General features: G+C 46.1%; 1 pseudogene; it reads left to right on the top strand.

The window, feature by feature from the left end:
• The first annotated feature begins 4680 nt into the window (after positions 1 to 4680).
• On the top strand, positions 4681 to 6353 carry LOC131925314 (polypyrimidine tract-binding protein 1-like; annotated as a pseudogene).
• Positions 6354 to 7652: the final 1299 nt, after the last annotated feature.

Raw genomic sequence — 7652 nt, 5'->3', positions numbered from 1 at the left:
ATCAGTAGGTTTGGCTGAGATCACAAGGGCAGGACATCTTGATGATATTATAGTAGGAGACATCAGAGGGTTTGCCCTCTCTTTCTTTACTTCCACGCATGGAGAGAAGGCCATGTGAGGACACATGGAGAAAGTGAGGAAGCTTCTCATCCTTCACTTACCTTTCTGGTAGCATTTTTAAGTGCCTGCTTTTAACTTATGCAGTTGATGGCATTTTGTAATGACAGTCTGAGCTGATGAAGAAGACATCCACCCCCAGCCTCAACTAATTACTGGGTAAATGGCAGCCATCTGTGACACACTGCGCTAAAGCTCAGCTTTTCCTAGGAGTTTGGAACTGGACCAGGAGAGAGTCAGCATCTCTCCAGGTAGCTAGAGCCTAAAATGTAGACTTTGAGGATCTTGGTGTCCAGGTGCTGGGCAGCAGAAAAAACAGGCTCCCGAAGAAGCACAGGGATGCAGATACACCATGAAAAAGACAGCTAAGAGGCTGGTATGATCTGAGGTCTAGAAGAAAACCTCCCTGATGCCTCTAACCTTTCTGGGATTTCTCTCTTTGCTCTTGCACTCCACAGATTAAAATGTTAAATATTTTTCATTGCAAAACCCCATTTTCTTCTTGTTATTAAGGCAGTGTGAGTTCATTTCTGGTGTTCGCAAACACACAACAATTCTCGAGGATGCTGTCTTTGCTGTTTCCAATACCTACCAATGAAACTTCCTAGTTTTCTATGAGATGCCCAGAGTCCTCTGACAACGAGTAGCTAACAATCACAGATACAGCTACCCTCTGAAGCTGGGTAACTGCTGCTGAAGTAGGTCACAGCCAGTTTGATGCCACAGATAACACCAGGACAGGGCTAGGAGAAGGTCACACCACAGAGGTACTGGAGATTGACTTGGAGGTCCTTCAGTGGTATGAATCCTTTTCCTGTCACAAAAGGAAATCAAGTTGTCCTTCTGGACTTGTTTTTATAGGATATTATTACCTTTTCTTAGTTTGTTCTTGTTTTGCCTGGAGCTGCAGATTGTTGTGTTATTTGAGCCTTCCCCCAACTCAGAACACACCAGGAATAGTTTCAATCACTGCTCCCAACAATCACAATTGCTGTTAGTGAGGATTTATAGATGTCCTTACATTTCTAAATATCCTTTTATGCCTTTTCATTTCTATGGTAACCTAGATAGCCTGCTCAGCACACACAGATACCTCTTTGGGAAAAATCTGATAGAGGAAAAATCTGAATTTACAGACAGATAAGTAAGAGTGTGGCTATTCACATGGTTTTGTAGAAGATTCAGATAGCAGTTTCCCCTGGTGCCTTCGATGTATTCCCTATTCTCTTTACAGATCACCAACAATGTCTTACACATCATAGGCTCTGAATGGAAATTCTGATGATTGATTGATGAGGCTCTTGGGATGGATAGCACTGTGAAGCTAGGGTTATAGTTTGCTGCTGCCAACTGGAGATAAATCATGGAGGCAGGGAAAGCGACTATGAGCAGATAGCCACAGTCAGTAGGGAAATGGGACTCAATTTTAAAAAATGCGATTCACACACAGTTTTTAGGAAGCGGCTTGCTGCATAAACTATACTATGCATAAATTTTTCATGTCAAATGTCCCCAAAGACTCAAGAGAACTTTTCCTAGAACAAACCATTGGGCAACCAAAGGAGGAAGTGTGTACCCTTTCCACAGTCATGCTGGGAACCAGTATTTTTGCAAAGAGGGATTAATTTTCTTTCCCTGTCTTTGTCTGTCTGTCTGTTTCTCTCTCTCTCTCTCTCTCTCTCTCTCTCTCTCTCTCTCTCTCTCTCTCTGTGTGTGTGTGTGTGTGTGTGTGTGTATGTGTGCTTGTAAGTGCACATGTGTGTTCAAATATATTCATGCCTGCATGGAGGACAGAGGATAACATCAGCTCTCATTCCTCAGGGTCACTCACATTTTTTTTTTTTTTTAAAGACAAGTCTGGGATCTAAGCCTGGAGCTCACCAAGCAAACTATAGTGGCTGTTCACTCTTCCCATGGTATCCTCCTGAATTTCCTCCCTGGTGCTGGAATTATAAGTCTGCATTGCATACCTAGCCTTCTAAATGTAGGCTTTAGGGGATCGAACTCAGGTCCTCATGATTGGCAGGCAAGCACTCTACCGACTGAGCCCAGCCCTCTACTTTTCATTTCTGATTCTAGGATCATGCTGTGAAGAGGCCACATTTGCAAACCTGAGCCCTTCAGGATGGGAATGGGATGCTGGGATTGATAACTTTAGGCGGCTTCTGGTTTAGATGTGACATCCAGCAGACCCTCTATAATGTGTCATGCCGTTCTGAACAGACATGAAAAGCTCATCTCAGACAGAGAAAACAGAAGTACAAAGGCCACAGAGCAGAGAGAGCTTGAAGTTGGTGTGACAAATGCTGGGAACATGGAGGAAGTGGGACATTAAAGTAGAGAGGGGAACAAGAGTCAGACCACAAAAATATAGTAACGCCTTGTGTGCTGTGCTCAGGACTTGGATTTTAAGTGCAACTGGAAGTATTAAAGTTTTTGTCAGAGTTGGCCTTATTCACTACTAGAAAAGACTGTTTTGTTGTTAGGTAGAGGAAGTGTGGTAAGGTCAAGGGAAACAATGGAAAACCAGTGTGTGGTGTTCTGACTTGTACAGTGAGGATGATGTTGCCTGGAATCAGTGTGACAGAGTGGGAGACAGGTACTATTTTGTAGCTGTTTCCTCCCAGTGGAAACATCTCCTGAATAGAGAGAGAGAGGCTCATAAATCTCAGGAAGTAAATGAAACATACAAGGCCCGGGAAGTAAAGCAAACTTACAGGATTTAGGAAGCTCCTGAAATTTATAAGATTCACAAAGTGTATCCTCCAGCCCCGCCAGGGTTATATAAACAGTAACAATTCCTGGAGAGAGGAGACTCCGGTTGTCTTTTTATCTACCGGTTGGTTGTGCAGGGAGCTCCAGCGATACAGATTTCATGAGTTGTCACCCAGTGGGAGTGGGATTTCCAGCGATTCTTTTGCCTTTGAATCACCCACACTCCTGTAGGTAACTCCCACCTATGCTACTGTAAGTAAACACTATAAGCTAACTGGTTCACTAAGAGAGACTTGAACGGAGTCGTTTCCTTGGTCCATGATCAGTTCCCTATCTGTGGTGAATAGATGTTTATTCATGTTTTCCTAGGAAAGCACCCATAGCCAAGCTGTATTTCAGAGGATGAACCACTTGGCCTTACAAATGAGTTCCACATGGGGCACGGAGGCCAAAGATTACTCATGCTTTCATTCTTCAGCTTGTAGTCAAGCAGATAGGGGAACTGTGGTGGAAAAATAAGGGGAAGACAAACATTTGTACCAGATGTGATGAGGGAAGAGTGACAGCTACATCTGGTCCTACTGAGAGTCAGGTCTCTCTGACACGCCAGTGGAGAAGAAACTAGGCCAAGGAAGACCAGAGTGGTTCTCTGGATCATAATGCCTGTGTAAATACAGCAGAGGACACACATAAAACTTTAAAATTCACAGGAAGCCACATTTAGCAGATAAAAAAGAAAACATATGAAATGAGCTTTAAAACATATTTAATTTAATATCACATTTCCAAACATTTTAATGTCAGCATGCAGTCAATATGAAATAGCTGGTGAGATATTACACATTTTCTGGTATGACATCTTCAAATTCTGGCATCTCTCCCGCCACTTACACATTCATCCAATCTCAGTTCAACCTATCTGGGACCACATAGCTTAGGGCTACCATCTGAGAAGTGAATCTTTAGAGAAAAGTGAGGTATAGACAGTTACAGTTGGGTCTCAGAGCTAGAGATGGCTCTGTGGTTAAGATCACATCCTGTTCTTCCAGTACCCATGTTGAACATGTCTCAATCATGTAATTGTAGTTCCAGGGCATCAAACACCCTCTTCTAGCCTCTATGGAAACTACACATATGCACACATACACACACACACACACACACACACACACACACACACACACACACACACTATAATCTTTGAAAAAGGAACAAGATTGCCTAAGAACTAGGGAATATACCTGGAGATTCTCTGGGTACAGGGTACAACCCAGGGCACCTTGAAATTGACAGATGGACTCTGAATATTTACCTAAAGGACTGTAAGTCACTGAACAATAGTGATGCTTGTGAATCCACAATTCTGCAGCATTGTTTTTTATTGTCAAGTTATGAAATCAGCCTATATGCCTGTCAACTGATGAATGGATAAAGAAAACGTGATGTGCATACATATTTTATTCAGCCATGATGAATAAGATCATGCAGAGAAAAAAAAACAACAACTGGACATCAATATGTTATGTGAAATAATTCAGATTCAAAGAGACAAATATCATGTTTCTCTCATATGTGGAATCTAGATTAAAAACAAAAATGTGAGATTACAGGGGGCCTATGGGGGAAGAGGAAGAAGACGATCAGGAAAGGGGAACAGAGAAGGAAATGAGGTGTCTAGTTCAGAGTGCATTAGATACTCACATGAAAATGTCATGATGAAACATTACTATTTTTTATAACGAATACACATTAATAAAAGGCCTAACAGAGAAAATATCAAACCAAAGTTTATAGGTAGGCTAGAGGATGTAGGGCTGGTGACAAAATTGCAGTTCTTACTTCCTCTACTCTGTCCCCCACGGGTCTGCTCTGTGTGCCATATATGGCGACATCCCAGACATCACAGTCGGTACAAAGCCCAGATCCAACGTGCTCTTCTCCAAGAGCATCAGTGACTGCCCCTTCATCATGAGCAGCTCGGCTTCAGCAGCCAAAAGAAGTGATAGCAAGAAGTTCAAAATGACAGGAGCACAGAGGTCCTTTTCAGAGTCATCCATGTCCTCAAGTTACCCAGTGTCTTCACTGAGGGCGAGGTCATCTCTCTGAGGCTGCCCTTGGGAAGGTCACCAATGTCCTTATGCCAAGGAAGAAGAACCAGGCCTTCATTGAAATGAACACAGAGGAGACTGCCATCACCATGGTGAGCTACTATACTTCAGCACCCATGCTACATGGACAGCCCATCTACATCCAGTTCTCCAACCACAAGGAGCTCAAAACCCACAGCTCACCCAACCAGGCACATGCCCAGACAGTCCTGCAGGCTGTGACCTCTGTGCAGTTCAGAAGCCTGGCCTTGGCAGCCTCCGCCGCTGCCATGGATGCCAGAATTGACAGGCCAGAGCCTAGTACTCAGGATCATTGTGGAAAACCTCTTCTACCCAGTAGCCCCGGATGTGCACAAGATCTTCTCTAAGTTTGGGACAGTCCAGAAGATCATCACGTTCACCAAGAACAACCAGTTCCAGGCACTGCTGCGGTATGACCTGTGAGTGCCCAGCATGCCAAGCTGTCATTGGATGGCCAGAACATCTACAATGCCTGCTGCACACTGCGCATCGATGACTTTAGGCTCATCAGTCTCAATGTCAAATACAACAATGACAAGAACAGAGATTACACTTGGCCCCACATGCCTTCTGGGGACAGCCAGCCTTTTGCTGGACCAGACCATGGCTGCAGCCTTTGGTGCTCCCAGCATAATGTCAGCCTCTCAGTATGCAGGAGCTGGGTTCCCTCCTGCCTTTGCCTTCCCTCAGGCCGCAGGCCCCTCTGTTCCTAGCGTCCAGGGAGTGCTGCCCTGCCCTCTCCCCCCATCTTCTGCTGCTGCTGCAGCTGGCAGCATGGCCATTCCAGATCTGACAGGCTGAGAGTTCTGTCCTTCTGGTCAGCAAACTGAACCCTGAGAGAGTCATACCCTGAAGCCTCTTTATTCCCTTCCGTGTCTATGGAGAGGTGCAGCGGGTGAAGATTCTGCTCAACAACAAGAAGAATGCACTTGAACAGATGGCAGATGGCAGTCAGGCTCACCTGGCCATGGGCCGCTGAATGGACACAGGCTGCATGGGAAGTCAGTGCACATCACACTGTCCAAACATCCGAGTGTGCAGCTGCCTCATGAGGGACACGAGGATCAGGGCCTGACCAAGCATTATGAGAGCTTACCTCTACACCTCTTCACGAAGCCGGGCTCCAAGAACTTCCAGAACATGCCCCTCGCCCTCAGTCACCCTCCACTTGTCCAATCTCCCACCCTCTGTGTCAGAGGATGACTCAAGAGCCTCTTCTCCAGCAATGGTGGTGTCGTCAAAGGTTTCAAGTACTTCCAGAGGGACTGCAGGATGGCACCGATCCAGATGAGCTCTGGGGAGGAGGTGGTGCAGGTGCTGATTGAACTGCACAACCATGACCTGAGTGAGAAGCACCACCTGCATCTGTCCTTCTCAAAGTCCACCATTTAGGTGCCCCAGTGCCTTGAACAGCTTCCCCCATTTCAGAAAAGCCATTTTAGAAAGCAGCTGAAGTGGCCTTCCAGATCACAGATTTTATTTTTTTAAAGAGAGATCAGTTTACCTGTTTTTTAAAAAAATAAATCTAGCTCACCTTGCTGTGGTGGGAAATGGCTTGGGCCACAGAGGCTCCATCAGGGCTGGCACCATGCTTTGAGGGGCTCAGGTGTGAGGCCACAGCTGTGCCCCGAACACAGCTGCTTTCTGGTGCCAAACAAAACCAACCCACCTTGGGGCTGCACACCCACCCTCTCAGGCCACTGGTCTGTCTCTAGAGCTGCAGGGGAGCCAGGCGGCCTGCACCACAGGCTCTCTATGCTGTGCAGAAGCTGGGGCTACCGCCCTCACCCTTATAATAAAGGGACTTGATTCTCCCATGGCCCTGGCCAGCCCTGGGGGCCCAAGACATCCTCAGCTGCTGAACCTCATGTGACTTTTGTATTGTATTCTGCACGGTCACAGAATCTGTGCTTAGCAATATTTCCACTTGACCAAATACCCAAATCTTATTCCAATTATATGCAAGAGATAAAGTTTTAAGTAACTTTTTAAAGCAATGATACAATGGTATGTGTGTACTCTAAGCTTCTGTGTCCCTGTGCTTGTCCCCTCATTCCTGGTGACCAACTTGCAGGCGGGGCCCAGGCCAGTGCTGCTTCTGCCTGGGGAAAACAGCTCTGACACCAGTGGGTTCCTACCTTCAAATTTTAGACCAGAGTTTTATTTTCTGCCTGCCTCTGACTAGGCCCAGGTGAGGGACTGACCTCTAGGCCTTAATGCCCCTCCTAAATGCCCACCTTCATGCCTAGAACATCTCTATGAGAAGGTTCCCTGAACTATTGTTCCCGGGGCCAGCCCTGAACACATTCCTCCCCGTCCCAGATGGTGTGTTGGGGGGGGAGTTTCCATTAAAGCAGTGTTCTAACCTGAAAAGGAAGTTGGAATGAGAAGAGTTGAAAGAGCTATGAGACAGTGATATGAATGTGCTGGAGGTTCTAGGGCTGAGTCTTGAGGCATATTCTGGCAAATGAGAGGCAGGGACTTTTTAACGCAGGGTGCACAAAAATAAGAACTAAGGGGATGTGCAGGGCACCAGACAAGTGACATGAAGTGAGCTGAGGAAGGCAGAAGAGACAGGTATGGGCTGGAGCTGAGTGGGTCTTGTGTCCCTGCTGAGGACTCAGGGATATCCTTAAGACCTGTATGTAGTCTTGGTGACAGCTGCAGCCACAGCGTGAGAACTATGGTCCA

Source organism: Peromyscus eremicus, chromosome 15 (genome assembly GCF_949786415.1).
Source record: "Peromyscus eremicus chromosome 15, PerEre_H2_v1, whole genome shotgun sequence".
Classification (NCBI taxonomy): Eukaryota; Metazoa; Chordata; class Mammalia; order Rodentia; family Cricetidae; genus Peromyscus; species Peromyscus eremicus.
This window is presented reverse-complemented; position numbering and strand designations above follow the sequence as displayed.